Genomic DNA, 16,750 nt, shown 5'->3' on the forward strand with positions numbered 1-16,750 from the left:
ACAGAGCAGGTACTGTTATGCTGGTGAATGAGGACCCAAAAGCGACGTAATAGAAACAGAGTCTTTATTCCAGTATTAAACAAATAATGATTCTCCTGGATATATCGATGGTAAATCCAAAACAGGAAACTGAAATCCTCTCGTCAGTAGAGAGGAACGACTGGAAACGCGACCACAGACTGCAGGTCGCTTCAGGAAGGCACAGGCCGTAGCTGACATAGACACCTGCTCACACGCAGCATCTGAAGAAGGCAAAAACACGACAGGGCGGAACAAGGACAGAACAGCAAACATCAAACGAGAATCCGACAAGGACAGGAGCGGAAAACAGAGGGAGAAATAGGGACTCTAATCAGAGGGCAAAATAGGGGACAGGTGTGAAAGAGTAAATGAGGTCGTAGGGAGAATGAGAAACAGCTGGGAGCAGGAACGGAACGATAGAGAGAGAGAAAGAGAAAGAACCTAATAAGACCAGCAGAGGGAAGCACAGGGACAAGACATGATAATCAATGACAAAACATGACAGTACCCCCCCACTCACCAAGCGCCTCCTGGCGCACTCGAGGAGGAACCCTGGCGGCGACGAAGGAAATCATCAATCAACGAACGGTCCAGCACGTCCCGAGAAGGAACCCAACTCCTCTCCTCAGGACCGTACCCCTCCCAATCCACTAAGTACTGGTGACCACGTCCCTGAGAACGCATGTCCATGATCCTCCGTTCCTTGTAAATAGGAGCGCCCTCGACAAGGACGGGAGGGGGGAGGGAAGACGAACGGGGGCGCGAAGAAAAGGCTTGACACAAGAGACATGGAAGACAGGGTGGACGCGACGAAGATGTCGCGGAAGAAGCAGTCGCACAGCGACAGGATTAACGACCTGAGAGACACGGAACGGACCAATGAACCGCGGAGTCCACTTGCGAGAAGCTGTCGTAAGGGAAAGGTTACGAGTGGAAAGCCACACTCTCTGACCGCGACAATACCTAGGACTCTTAATCCTACGTTTATTGGCGGCTCTCACAGTCCTCCCCGCAGACGAAGGCAGATCGGTAATAAAGTCTAAGGCGATCTGAGACCATGGTCGAGAAGGAATGGGAAGCGGTCTAAGACGACCGGCAGGAGGAGAGTTACCTGACTTAGTCTGCGCGCAGTCCGAACAAGCAGCCACGAAACGGCGCGTGTCCCGCTCCTGAGTAGGCCACCAAAACCGCTGGCGAATAGAAGCAAGCGTACCCCGAACACCGGGGTGACCAGCTAACTTGGCAGAATGAGCCCACTGAAGAACAGCCAGACGAATAGAGACAGGAGCGAACAGAAGGTTACTAGGACAAGCGCGCGGCGACGCAGTGTGAGTGAGTGCTTGCTTTACCTGTCTCTCAATTTCACAGACAGTCAACCCGACATCACGCCCTTCAGGGAGAATCCCCTCGGGTTCCGATGACGACAATCGATGAGAAAAGTAAGCGCAAGGATGGACCTTATCGTCAGACTGGAAGCGCTGGGACAGAATGGCTCCCACGCCCACCTCTGAAGCGTCAACCTCGACAATGAATTGTTTAGTGACGTCAGGAGTAACAAGGATAGGGGCGGATGTAAAATGCTTCTTGAGGAGATCAAAAGCTCCCTGGGCGGTACCAGACCACTTAAAACAAGACTTGACAGAAGTCAGAGCTGTGAGAGGGGCAGCCACTTGACCGAAATTACGAATGAAACGCCGATAGAAATTAGCGAAACCGAGAAAGCGCTGTAACTCGACACGTGACTTAGGAACAGGCCAATCGCTGACATCCTGGACCTTAGCGGGATCCATCTGAATGCCTTCAGCAGACAGATAATCATCGAGAGCCTTACGTTCGGGAGCCGACAGAGAGAATAATCTACCCCGAAGAGAAGTGGTCCCCGGATGGAGATCAACACAACAATCATACGACCGGTGAGGAGGAAGAGAGTTGGCTCTGGACCGACTGAAGACCGTGCGTAGATCATGATATTCCTCCGGCACTTCTGTCTCATCACCAGGCTCCTCCTGAGTAGAGGGGACAGAAGAAACAGGAGGGATAGCAGACATTAAACACTTCACATGACAAGAAACGTTCCAGGAAAGGATAGAATTACTAGCCCAATTAATAGAAGGATTATGACATACTAGCCAGGGATAACCCAAAACAACAGGTGTAACAGGTGAACAAAAAATCAAAAAAGAAATGGTCTCACTGTGGTTACCAGATACAGTGAGGGTTAAAGGTAGTGTCTCATATCTGATACTGGGGAGAGGACTACCATCTAAGGCGAACATGGGTGTGATCCTCCCTAACTCTCTGAGAGGAATGTCATGTTTCCGAGCCCATGCTTCGTCCATAAAACAACCCTCAGCCCCAGAGTCTATCAAGGCACTGCAGGAAGCAGCCGACCCGGTCCAGCGTAGATGGACCGACAAGGTAGTACAGGATCTTGATGGAGAGACCTGAGTAGTAGCGCTCACCCGTAGCCCTCCGCTTACTGATGAGCTCTGGCCTTTAACTGGACATGACATGACAAAATGTCCAGCAGAACCGCAATAGAAGCAAAGGCGGTTGGTGATTCTCCGTTCCCTCTCCTTAGTCGAGATGTGAACACCTCCCAGCTGCATGGGCTCAGTCTCTGAACCGATGGAAGGAGATGGTCGAGATGCGGAGAAGGGAAACCCCGTTAACGCGAGCTCTCTTCCACGAGCTCGGTGACGAAGATCTACCCGTCGTTCTATGCGGATGGCGAGTGCAATCAAAGAGTCCACGCTGGAAGGAACCTCCCGGGAGAGAATCTCATCCTTAACCTCAGCGTGGAGTCCCTCCAGAAAACGGGCGAGCAACGCCGGCTCGTTCCAGTCACTGGATGCAGCAAGAGTACGAAACTCTATAGAGTAATCCGTTATGGATCGATCACCTTGACATAGGGAAGCCAGACCCCTGGAAGCCTCCTTCCCAAAAACTGAACGATCAAAGACCCGTATCATCTCCTCCTTAAAGTTCTGATAAACGTCAGAACACTCAGCCCTTGCCTCCCAGATAGCTGTGCCCCACTCCCGAGCCCGCCCAGTAAGGAGTGATATGACGTAGGCGATCCGAGCTCTCTCTCCAGAGTATGTGTTGGGCTGGAGAGAGAACACAATATCACACTGGGTGAGAAAGGAGCGACACTCAGTGGGCTGTCCAGAGTAACATGGTGGATTATTAACCCTGGGTTCCGGAGACTCGGAAGACCAGGAAGTAGCTTGTGGTACGAGACGAAGACTCTGAAACTGTCCTGAGAGATCGGAGACCTGAGCGGCCAGGGTCTCAACGGCATGACGAGCAGCAGACAATTCCTGCTCGTGTCTGCCGAGCATTGCTCCCTGGAACTTGACGGTAGTGTTGAGAGAATCCATAGTCGCTGGGTCCATTCCAGGTCGGATTCTTCTGTTATGCTGGTGAATGAGGACCCAAAAGCGACGTAATAGAAACAGAGTCTTTATTCCAGTATTAAACAAATAATGATTCTCCTGGATATATCGATGGTAAATCCAAAACAGGAAACTGAAATCCTCTCGTCAGTAGAGAGGAACGACTGGAAACGCGACCACAGACTGCAGGTCGCTTCAGGAAGGCACAGGCCGTAGCTGACATAGACACCTGCTCACACGCAGCATCTGAAGAAGGCAAAAACACGACAGGGCGGAACAAGGACAGAACAGCAAACATCAAACGAGAATCCGACAAGGACAGGAGCGGAAAACAGAGGGAGAAATAGGGACTCTAATCAGAGGGCAAAATAGGGGACAGGTGTGAAAGAGTAAATGAGGTCGTAGGGAGAATGAGAAACAGCTGGGAGCAGGAACGGAACGATAGAGAGAGAGAAAGAGAAAGAACCTAATAAGACCAGCAGAGGGAAGCACAGGGACAAGACATGATAATCAATGACAAAACATGACAGGTACAGAGAGGACTGGCCAGATCTAACTGTGTGTTTACCAGTTCACCCGTCTGAGAATGCAGGCTGGCGGGGAGTGTGTTTTGTGTGTGTGTGTGTGTGTGGATTGGTTATTGAGATTGGGCTAGGCTCCCTGCGTCGCAGCATTGACAATACAGCAGTGAGAAACCCCAGACATGGCAGGGACCTCACACACTCTCACACAGACACTCAGTCTTTTGTTCCTCCGGCTTTAAGTACCCCTGGAATCCATCCTGACTGCTCTATATGAGTAAACAGGCCACAGCTCTTTCTATTGCTACTGCTCTAATGACCAGTCCTAGTAGATGATCCATGCCTCTGCTCTACTATGACTGATGAGTGTCTGTGTCTGTGTACAGGGTGGGTAGGCCTGGGTAGTGCTATACCCTTAGAGTTTATGGAGAATACTGGCCATCACTCAGGATTTCTGATGTGTGCAAAGTGGTAACCATGGCTCTAGAATTAGCACTGCGTTTGTTAGGGTTTTATGACTTCTTTTAATGAAGCTAATTTAGAGAGCAGGAAGAAGGATGTGGAAAAAGAGTGTTGTATCCAGTTGAAGTGGTGGTGAGGCTGTTTTCTCATACCAGCTCTCACCCTGCCTCCCCTAGTCTGTGATCATATTTCACTAACTACAGACCCCATGAAGTCAGAATAAAACCATTATTTTCTCTGCCTCTTTGACTTGTTTGAATTTGGAGTGGTCCAGCAGGAAGCGTGGACTGGAGTAGACTACAATCCATACTTGGGCTCCACTGTACTCCTACGTTTCAAGATTAGAGAGGCTTGGACATGTTTTGGGGAGTAGATGGGAATGTTGAGAGATTAGGGGGCTAGTTGAGGGAGGAGGGGAGAGGTTGAGGGGGTAAAAGGGGTGGCCTGAGGGGGGTCTGGAATGTGTGGAATGAGTAGATGAATCCGTCTTGGGAATAAATTATTAGTGGAAAATGGATCCCCAGTCTGTCTCGTGGCCTAGGGGGGAGACGAGGAGAGTGTTGTTTGTCTATGTAGCCCTAGATGTAGACCTATGTACACCTACGCAGACGACACCATTCTGTATACTTCTGGCCCTTCTTTGGACACTGTGTTAACAAACCTCCAGACGAGCTTCAATGCCATACAACTCTCCTTCCGTGGCCTCCAACTACTCTTAAATGCAAGTAAAACTAGATTCCGCACCCACCCGCCTGTCTAGCATCACTAATCTGGACGTTCTGACTTAGAATATGTGGACAACTACAAATACCTAGGTGTCTGGTTAGACTGTAAACTCTCCTTCCAGACTCACATTAAGCATCTCCAATCCAAAATTAAATCTAGAATCGGCTTCCTATTTCGCAACAAAGCATCCTTCACTCATGCTGCCAAACATACCCTCGTAAAACGAACTATCCTACCGATCCTTGACTTCGGCGATGTCATTTACAAAATAGCCTCAAACTCTACTCAGCAAATTGGATGCAGTCTATCACAGTGCAGTCTATCATAGTGCCACCCGTTTTGTCACCAAAGCCCAATATACTACCCACCACTGCAACCCTGTATGCTCTCGTTGGCTGTTCCTCGCTTCATATCTGTCGCCAAACCCACTGGCTCCAGGTCATCTATAAGTCTTTGCTAGGTAAAGCCCCGCCTTATCTCAGCTCACTGGTCACCATAGTAGCACCCACCCGCAGCACGTGCTCCAGTATATTTCACTGGTCACCCCCAAAGCCAACTCCTCATTTGGCCGCCTTTCCTTCCAGTTCTCTGCTGCCAATGATTGGAACGAATTGCAAAAATCACTGAAGCTGGAGACTCATATCTCCCTCACTAACTGTAAGCATCAGCTGTCAGAGCAGCTTACAGATCATTGCACCTGTACATAGCCCATCTGTAAATAGCCCACCCAACTACCTCATCCCCATATTGTTATTTATTTATTTATTGCTCTTTTGCACCCAGTATCTCTACTTGCACATTCATCTTCTGCACATCTATCACTCCAGTGTTTAATTGCTAAATTGTAATTATTTCGCCACTATGGCCTCTTTATTGCCTTACCTCCCTAATCTTACTTAATTTGCACACACTGTATATAGATTATTCTATTGTGTTATTAACTGTACGTTTGTTTATTCCATGTGTAACTCTGTGTTGTTTGTGTTGCACTGCTTTGCTTTATCTTGGCCAGGTCGCAGTTGTAAATGAGAACTTGTTCTCAACTGGCCTACCTGGTTAAATACAGGTCAAATAAAAAAATAAAAAATGCGTTGTTGTTTATGTGTGCCACCTTCCATCTCTTTCATTCCCGTAGTTGTTGCATGCTGTGTGGAGCAACAGACAACAAGGCCAAGGACATGTTTGTGTCTGCCCAACCATTATCTGAACTGTTGTATTTCGTTGGTGGGGGTATAGGTTCTCCCCTGGTTATAGTGAACTGTTCACTCTGAATTGATGGCAGGAGACTGCCAGCTTGATTGTACTGAGATCAGCCTTCCTGAGCCTTCAGAAAGGGTTTTTCAGTAGTCCACAGCTTGATGAATGTATGGACTGATTTGACCCTGTCCTCTTGTTAGGCCCAGGATAATGGTGGCTTGTATTGGGAGGAAACAAAAACTGTGCTGGAATTGCTGATTAATCGATCAAATCAAGGACCTGTGGGTCGAAAAAAACTTTTGTTTTATTTCTGAATAATCTGAGTAATACTTTGGCTCTGTGCCATGGCTGCAGAGGGAGAGGGAGAGAAGGACTCTGTCAGAGGAGAGAGAGAATAAGAGATGAGAGCAACAGTCAGGACAGAGGGAGAGAGATGAGCCAATAGATTGTGAAATTGGTAGAACAATTTTCATTGGCCCCGCCCTGGGTATGTGAAACTGGTACTCTAGGAAACGGCCAGGGACAGAGCGTATATGGGCAGAACAGATGGATACAGTCAGACAGCCCTCTGTGCATGGAAACAAGAGAGACAAAGTCAATGGTTTGATCAATATGTGATGGCTGTTCAGAATGGAGGAGCTACTGGCTCACTTCACCAGGCAATGGGTTTGGATTAGTTAGTTGATTGATATGAATGTATGGAGCCAATAGATTTCTCTTTCATATGATAATATTTGGATAATATCATTATTAGCCCTATAGTGAGTATAATACCACAATGTATACTAAATGAATGATTTTGTGGTAGGTATAAAGTATCTATCCTATGTAATAAAGCTAACTTTCCCAATGCACATAATGACATTTAGCTAGCGGGCTTTCTGAGAACGTGGAGATCATATGAGCCATAGAGAATCAGGCTTTGATATGTATTACAGAATGACTTCAGCTTATTGGGTGTCTGGCTCTGTGCTCTGAGTGTGAAATGCCTTTTGATAAATGGCCCACAGAGACGGGTAATTGAAGTCAATATCCTCTTTATTTATTTATTTGGCTTTAGAAGAGAATTAAAGATGATAAATGACAGTTTGAATGCCTAACTCTTCGTCAGTGGAGAGGGAGTAAGGCAGGTGTCAAGGAGAGAATATTAGAACAAGAGAAAACAGAGGAAGTAGGTAGAGACCAGCGTACCATTTTATATCAGTGACTGTATCGATGAATCAGTGGCTGAGGTCATCATTATCGCTGACTACCAACAATCAGCTGCCATTTTGAAAAACGCGATTGGTCTCTGATGTGAATCATATTCTGATCATGTACTGTATATCTGAGTTGATGTAGCTCGGTGTTGGGTGCTTCGATTCAAAGCGATCACAGCTACAATCAACATGACGTGGATGATAACCATCTGAGTTTCATAGAAAGTTATTCTCATGAAAACCCAGTGAAAAGCTCTGTCACAGAGAGGAAGAGTAATCAAACTTTGACCTGTGGAGCTCTGGAGTCTGGTGTGTAGTCAGGAACCTGGCCAGTTCTACTCAGCAACCATCGATCATCCCTCCTGTTTTGCTATTCTCATCAGACGCATAGAAGTAGAAACAAACAGAGTGTGTCTCTGGGAGGGAAAAAAGAGCACCACAGGTCAGAGAAATAGGAGCGCTGAACGATATGTTCATTTATCAGTGCCAGACTGACTAGTCACCAGCAGCATTTCACACTATAGTGACATAACAAAAGGTCATGCCTATAACACCTGGTAGACATTCAGGTAGCCAGTCAGTCCTCTGATGAAAGGTGACCGACATGAACGATTTATCATTCCAACCATCATTTGAGTTTAAAGATGATCATCCGTAGAGTTATATTTGTTCCTGGGACTCATTGTTGAAATCTGTCATGAGGTCACAGTCCCAGATCTGTGGGCTTAATAAAACCATGTAAGCTCTTTATCTTCTGATCAATTATGGGCTTGGGCTGGGGAGCAATGTACCCATGACGCAGGGTCCAGCAGTGACAGCTGCCCTCTGTGGCTGTCCAGTCTGTTAGTCAGAGGGACATGGGGCTGTGAAGGTAAACACAGTGACCTTAAAGGGTATCCAATGGTGACCTTCAGTGTGGCTGAGTCACCCCCAGGCCTCCACAGGCCCCCTCACACTGACAACACCTCATACCATGGGCCACCAGGGTGAGTCTGAATGGAGCTGAGGCACAATGAGCTTTTAGGGAGTGAGCACAGAGCTACGACAGAGACACAGAGAGGGAGGGGGTTGCAATAGGACCAGACTTGTAACCAACACATACAAGCTCGTGTCCCTCTGATCCCTTCTGAGAGTGCTCTGACTGTTTCATCTAGAACCATCCACTGTGGCTGTCATGATGTCAGTTTTCACTGTGTGCGACATGCCTTTTCTCTTTTAAAACTTGCAGTGGATTCATGAGCTATTCATGATGCACATGCACACAAAGAATCAGTGTGTCCTCACTTCACCCCTCTCCCACTCTCTCCCTGGCTCAAAGCGTCGTCCCCAGGGTGGGTAGATTTAGGGGCGTCAGGCAGGCTGCTGGTTCAGCAGACAGTGGATACGCTCTGCTGGCGACAGAGACCACTCACAGCGTGGTTGTTTGTAATGCCGGGGCTACACAGACATAAAGTTGGCTTGTCACATTCAAATATCAGTGTAACCTACAGCAGCGGGGCTGTGAAATCAAACCCATTCAGAGATTGGGGAGCACAGCAATACTGGTTAGATATAGATGGAGGTGGTAAGAGGTGTTGGTATTAGTGGAGGGGTCATTCCTCCCAGTGATATTGATGTATAGGAATTCAAGGTACAGTTGAAGTCAGAAGTTTACATACACCTTAGCCAAATAAATTTTAACTCCGTTTTTCACAATTCCTGACATTTAATCCTAGTAAAAATTCCCTGTCTTAGGTCAGTTAGAATCACCACTTTATTTTAAGAATGTGAAATAGTAGAGAGAATGATTTATTTCAGCTTTTATTTCTTTCATCACATTCCCAGTGGGTCAGAAGTTTACATACACACTCAATTAGTATTTGGTAGCATTGCCTTTAAATTGTTAAACTTAGGTCAAACGTTTCGGGTAGCCTTCCACAATAGGTTGGGTGAATTTTGGCCCATTCCTCCTGACAGAGCTGGTGTAACTGAGTCGGGTTTGTAGGCCTCCTTGCTCACACACGCTTTTTCAGTTCTGCCCATAAATGTTCTATAGGATTGAGGTCAGGGCTTTGTGATGGCCACTCCAATACCTTGACTTTGTTGTCCTTAAGCATTTTGCCACAACTTTGGAAGTTTGCTTGGGGTCATTGTCCATATGGAAGACCCATTTGCGACCAAGCTTTAACTCCCTGATGTCACGGCTGTTGAAAGGAGAGGACCAAGGTGCAGCGTGCTGAGCGTACATTTTCTGTTTATTTTAGAAATGACGCTGACAAAACAATAAACAATACAAAACAAACCGTGAAGCTCAAAGGCTATGTGCCCTAAACAAAGTCAACTTCCCACCAAGAACGGTGGGGGAAAAAGCTACCTAAGTATGGTTCCCATTTAGAGACAACGATAGACAGCTGTCCCTGATTGAGAACCATACCCGGCCAAAACATAGAAATAGAAAATCATAGAAACACAAAACATAGAATGCCCACCCCAACTCACGCCCTGACCAAACCAAAATAGAGACATAAAAAGGATCTCTAAGGTCAGGGCGTGACATCTGACTGATGTCTTGAGATGTTTCTTCAATATATCCACATAATTTTCCATCCTCATGATGCCATCTATTTTGTGAAATGCACCAGTCCCTCCTGCAGCAAAGCACCCCCACAACATGATACTGCCACCCCTGTGCTTCACGGTTGGGATGGTGTTCTTCAGCTTGCAAGCCTCCCCCTTTTCCCTCCAAACATAACAATGGTCATTATGGCCGAACAGTTCTATTTGTTTCATCAGACCAGAGGACATTTCTCCAAAAAGTATGATCTTTGTCTCCATGTGCAGTTGCAAACCGTAGTCTGTCTTTTTTATGGGAGTTTTGGAGCAGTGGCTTCTTCCTTGCTGAGCGACCTTTCAGGTTATGTCGATATAGGACTTGTTTTACTGTGGATATAGATACTTTTGTACCTGTTTCCACCAGCATCTTCACAAGGTCCTTTGCTGTTGTACTGGGATTGATTTGCACTTTTCGCACCAAAGTACGTTCATCTCTAGGAGACAGAATGCGTCTCCTTCCTGAGCGGTATGACGGCTGCGTGGTCCCATGGTGTTTATACTTGCGTACTATTGTTTGTACAGATGAACGTGGTACCTTCAGGCATTTGGAAATTGCTTCCAAGGATGAACTAGACTTGTGGAGGTCTACAATTATTTTTCTGAAGTCTTGGCTGATTTCTTTTGATTTTCCCATGATGTCAAGCAAAGAGGCACTGAGTTTGAAGGTAGGCCTTGAAATACATCCACAGGTACACCTCCAATAGACTCAAATGATGTCAATTAGCCTTTCAGAAGCTTCTAGAGCCATGACATCATTTTCTGGAATTTTCCAAGCTGTTTAAAGGCACAGTCAACTTAGTGTATGTACTTCTGACCCACTGGACTTGTGATACAGTGAATTATAAGTGAAATAATCTGTCTGTAAACAATTGTTGGAGAAATGACTTGTGTCTTGCACAAAGTAGATGTCCTAATCGACTTGCCAAAACTATAGGTTGTTAAAAATACATTGTGGAGCTGTTGAAAAACGAGTTTTAATGACTCCAACCTAAGTGTATGCAAACTTCTGACTTCAACTCTACGTTTGGAGGATTTCCACAGGAAATGAAACAACCTCTGTATCATAACTCAAGGCCAGACCCAGATGTAGACACAGGAGGCAGATGGTTGGAGTTTTAGATGTTTAATAATCAAAAAGGGGTAGGCAAGAGAATGGTCGTGGACAGACAAAAGGTCAAAACCAGATCAGAGTCCAGGAGGTACAGAGAGGCAGGCAGGCTCGAGGTCAAGGCAGGCAGAATGGTCAGGTAGGCGGGTACAGAGTCCAGAAACAGGCAAAGAACAAAACCGGGAGGACTAGAAGAAGGAGAAATAGCAAAAGCAGGAGAACGGGAAAAACCGCTGGTTGACTTGGACATACAAGATGAACTGGCACAGAGAGACAGGAAACACAGGGATAAATACACTGGGGAAAACAAGCGACACCTGGAGGGAGTGGAGACAATAACGAGGACAGGTGAAACAGATCAGGGTGTGACACTGTCTATCTTCCACAGGAATGTGGAGGACTCCGTCCTTACAGCGTCAGAATGTTGTCTGCATTTTAGGAGAAAAGGTTATCCAAACACAGAGGTGCCTCAGTGGCTATAATGTTTGTCCACATTACAAGATGTTTCCATCTGAACTCAAATAGCTTCCTACCCAGAGACCCTCATTGTGTTGACTCTGTGTGTTACATCCCTCCGGATGATATACCTTCTGGTGTCACTGTGTCATGTCAGCTATGTCACCTATCCCCAAATAACTTTGTGATTTAATTTCCCATACATTCAAGGGTTGAGAGAGTGCCTGTCACATCATTCCGACAGGTGCTGTTCCATTACATTTTTGGGGCTGATAGCCACTCAGATAAACTGGCATGCCTCCACAACACCCACTAAAGAGATTCATCAGAGTCAATCTATGGAGTTGAGTTACTGTGTGTCCAGTCCACAGAGCATGTTCTTGTTAGAGGAGATGGTGAATAGATGCTGAGTCATGAGTGGGCTGAGGGGGTGAATAATGAGAGGCAGAAGGAGAATCATGAGGATAGCAGCTGCAGCAGGTATTTCTCTGGCAGAGCACTGATCTATCTAGCATCTGTCTCTATCTATGCTTCTAACCAGGGGTGTCCGACCCTGTTCCTGGAGAGCTACCCTCCTGTAGGTATTTACACCAACCTCAGTTGTAACCTCGCTGATTCAGCTTATCAACCAGGTAATTATTAGAATCAGGTGCGCTTGATTAGGGTTGGAGCAAAAACCTAGACGCTGGCTCTCCAGGAACAGGGTTGGAACAGGGCCTTTGGTCTAATGCTTTAATATTTCATAATTCATATTCATTAATAAATAGGCCTGTTTAATTTTGTCTGGCTTGCCGTTCCAAATTAAATGGAATATTGATTTAATTTAGTAGCCCCCAATTGTAGCTAGCTAGGGATCTTATCATACCACTGTTGGCAGAATAAAAGGTTATGGAAACATTATTATGCACTAGTTTCAGAGCACCTGTATACACTCAGTGATATCCAGCTACATCTGAGACGTAAGCCCAGTACTCTTTAACCTCATCCGTTGCTTGTGTTTACTGGGTTAAACACTTGCCTTGCAGCGTGGAGGAAGGCGCTTGCCAAATTGGCGGCTTTCATCTGGGAATTTCCTGTAACTGGGTGTTCAACTTTAGTAGTTCTGTCGTATTGAATATCTTGTTTTTCAATATATGGATGAAATTAGGGCATGATTTGATAATATCAAACACCTCCTCAACCACAGAGCCAGGGTGTTAGAGCAGTCCTCTGTGGATCCTAGGATTTGTAGTCTGCATGGCTGTCCTCAGAGTTTAGGACTAGGCATGTCCAATCTGCTATGGATCTAAATCTCGTTTGAAATGAAAGACGTGTTTAGATCTGACCCTGACACAGCGTGACTGTCTCTCATACAGCTAGAGTCTTTATGAATGGGCTGTAAGGCTGATCTGATCACAGTCCTCATTGTCTGCTGGGGCAGAGCAGGACCTCACTGTCACTTCAGGCCAGGGGACTCCTGTTGACACAAACACTTTATGGGGGGTGTTCCTTTCTTGTCTGGATGTCATGAAATTGTGTGTGTGTGTGTGCACATGATCTGTAGTGGAATAGGCTGATTCTGACTCTGTCTTTTTGTTTTTTCCCCACAGATCGTGAAGACCAATCAATCCTTTGCACGTGAGTATCCTACTACTCTGTTGGGATAATTTTTCTTGACATCCTTTTCACTCACATTTCAGTGAAACGTTTTACATGATTGAAAACAGCTTGCTTTTCAAATCAAATCAAATTGTATTTGTCACATGCGCCGAATACAACAGGTGTAGACCTTACTTTACGGTACCAAGCCCTTAACCAACAATGCAGTTCAAGAAATAGAGTAAAGACAATATTTCCTCAATAAAGTAAAGTATACAATAAAAAGTAACACAATAAGATTACATAACAATAACGAGGCTATAATACAGGGGGTACCGGTACTGAGCCAATGTGCAGGGGCACAGGTTAGTCGAGGTAATCAAATAGGGGTAATGACATTGACTAAATGTAACATATCAAAAAATGTGTTATGTGTATGTTTCAGTGTTCCACGTCAGAGGTGTATTATCAGCCCAATCCTTTATCTAAACTGCATTATGCTAATGCACCTGATGACGCCTGAGGATGTTCTCAGAGGCCTCTGCTCTTCTCCGTCAGTATGCTAGCTGTCCTGCTCCTGAAACATTACCTCATTAAACTGCCCAGTAAGGTAAACAGATCGCCTCAGCCTGCCAAGTCCTGCTCTGACACCATCTCTCAAAGAGGACTCAGAGGGTAGAGGTTATTTTTTTAAGGTGGACCGATTCCAGAAGAGACTCAGCAGCTTTATGAGCTGGAAAAGTAACCTGTCTGGCGCTGAGACTGATGTGGCTGCACCTTAAGTAGGATCGCAGTGACGTACCCCCTCTTGTCCTTGAGTTCACTTTTGGAGATTTCCTCCATGCAGAGTTGCACCCCAGTCACTCCTTTCAGATTTACAGTCGAGCTCTTAGACTCAGGGAAGAAGGCAGAACAAGCCTACAGGATGTGGGAGGGAAGTGAGCAGCATTAGCATCTGTTAGTTGGTCAGAATGGGAGTTATACTGACGTGATTAGCAAGGTCCTGCCATCCTGCTGGTTTTCAATTATGGACTATATCTAAAACAGCTTTATGATGTAGTTATGGAACTAAGTTGGCCTTTGAGAAACTTTGTGCAGAGTAGAGGGAGTTATGAGTGTGGTTTGGTACACAGTCTTCAAACAATTACACCCCCTGTTGGCTAGGATGCTACCTGCCGAGTGCTTGAGTGCTATATGCCAATGATCTCAGACCCTCCCATTATCACAGAAATAAGCACACCAATCTTACACCATCTTATAAAGCTGTTATGCCCGATCAGAAACCTACTCTGTTGTACTATCTGAGAGAGAATCCAGTCTCCTTGTCATTGAAAACCAGTGAGAACTGGTTTACATGCCAGTCCACATGATGAGTAAGTAATTTGGTTTACAGAACAGGAAGTGATCCACTGGGCCACAGACCTGTGGAATCTCTCACCTTAAGAGTGTGACACACTGATGCAAGAGTCGCAGGCCTCACACACTGATGTCCTGGCTACCTTGTGCTTGAACAAGAAGAGTGACTAATACAGAAAGTCAGTCTGCTTGGAATGAAGAAAAGTATGTCCCATGCCCAAATCTGATGTTGTCATTTCAACCTAAAACATCTCACTGTTCTCACAATTGTAATGTGACATCAAATTAATCTGAAATGGCATTTGATTAACATATATTACACTATACCCCCACACCACCCATATACAAAGTGTAGAGGAGGAGACTCGCATTGAGTTGCACTCTGGCCATTTATCCATTAAGCCAGCATTCTGTGTAGAGAGCTAATAGCTGGCTATGGTAAAGCCACGGGTGTGTGGCTGTGTGCTGGGTCTGGAGGGGAGTGAGAGTTGGGTCCTGGCGGAGCTGTGGACGTCCCTGTCATTAGAGCCGGGCCAAAAGCAGAGCCTAGAAACCCTGGAGACCTGCCCACCCAACCACAGGACCCTGGAGTTAAAATCAGACAGAGCAGAGCAGGCAAAACAAACAACAGTATCAGACTCTCTCTAGTCTATAGTATGTCCCAGGGCTGAGCAGAGCCATCCCATCTGACATGATGAGCCTATGGGCTGGGCTGGGTCGTTTATGTGTTTTGACTGTATTTGGTTGAGATTATATGTGGAAGCCTTCCAGGAAGCTTGGCTCTGTCTGGCATCTAAAGGCACAGTTATAACAGTAGACAAAGGGTTATGCAAGTATTTGCTGGAAGTGTTCAACAGTGCTGAAATGTTATTTATTTTATGAGGCCTGCTTGGTAGTAGATTAGACCAGTTTCTTTGCTCTCCCTCATCCCTCCACTCCCCCCTCCTCTCTCTCTCCCCATCCTCTCGTCCTCCTCTGTTTAATCTTATATGTATTGGTCCTGTCTGTCTCCTCCTCACACAGAGGCGAGTCGGGTGCCGGCAAGACAGAAAACACCAAAAAGGTCATCCAGTACCTGGCCCACGTCGCCTCGTCACACAAAGGACGCAAAGACCACAACATTCCTGTGAGTGTTTCCATTCCCTCCTTCCCTGTTCCCTTACTGAACTCCTCCTGTTAAACCCTCCAATGTGTCCATGCTGGACCCAAAGGCAGAGGCTTTACCACAGTGTGTACTCAACTGACTTCTAAACAATGTGTTCTAGTTTAATGACCCCTGATGCTAATGGCTAACGCAGCTCCTCTAATAGAGTCTAATCAGTTTGTTGTAGTGTACCACCTTAACCTCAGCTCTAGCTCTCTGGTGCTCAGTGCCATTCTGTCAGAGCCAAATGTTAGCAGGATAATGTTAGCCACCAGTAGGTTCACTGCTTATGGCTTGTGTTTGACATAAGCACCTCCAGGTCTAACCCTTTCCTTTGTTTATTACCTGAAACAAACAGCCCGAATCCCCTAAAGCGTTGAACAAGCTCCAGGCAAGTGTTTCCCCACTTTCTAAAACAGTTGTGCTCAGTTTGGATGTTTTTGCATGCCCTTCCGAATTCAAACTGTACTGTCTTTTCCCATGAACTTCTCTCTGCTGGCTACAGTATATGTGGTATTTGTTTGTGCTGGCAAAACGTTTAAGTCTGCTATCAAACCGACAGACCTGTATTATATCATGTTTTATCAGTTGTTTTAGGTTTATTTTAAGGAAATGCCCAACAGTGTCAACATACAGTAAGCCTTAAAAAGTGAAACAAATATTTTGTCATTTGAAACACAGTGGCTGTTCATTTTCAGTGACCTTACAATAATTAACCCCATATGCATGTGCTGTTTGTGGTTTGGTTCCAGTCACATTTATCTTTGTCATTCCCACTTTGAATGTCCATGGCAATGAGAGGATTTGGTATGAACTGTGAAATCACATCAGAGTGTGGCTCTCCAAACCCTCTGCCACAACAACCCTCTAATATCTCAACCATTCTCCTTTATTCATGCTAGCTTTTCATTTGATTAGCATTTGATTAGCCTTTGGCATAACTTCCTTTCATGCACGGTTAATGCCCACGGCCACACTAATACTGTTTGTGT

The 16,750-nt window shown here is 45.8% G+C and overlaps 1 pseudogene; it reads left to right on the forward strand.

The window, feature by feature from the left end:
* LOC139565332 (myosin-10-like) overlaps positions 1–16,750 on the forward strand; it is a 74,348-nt pseudogene that overhangs the window by 31,688 nt on the left and 25,910 nt on the right.

The sequence above is a fragment of the Salvelinus alpinus genome, chromosome 36 (assembly GCF_045679555.1).
Source record: "Salvelinus alpinus chromosome 36, SLU_Salpinus.1, whole genome shotgun sequence".
NCBI classification, from domain to species: Eukaryota; Metazoa; Chordata; class Actinopteri; order Salmoniformes; family Salmonidae; genus Salvelinus; species Salvelinus alpinus.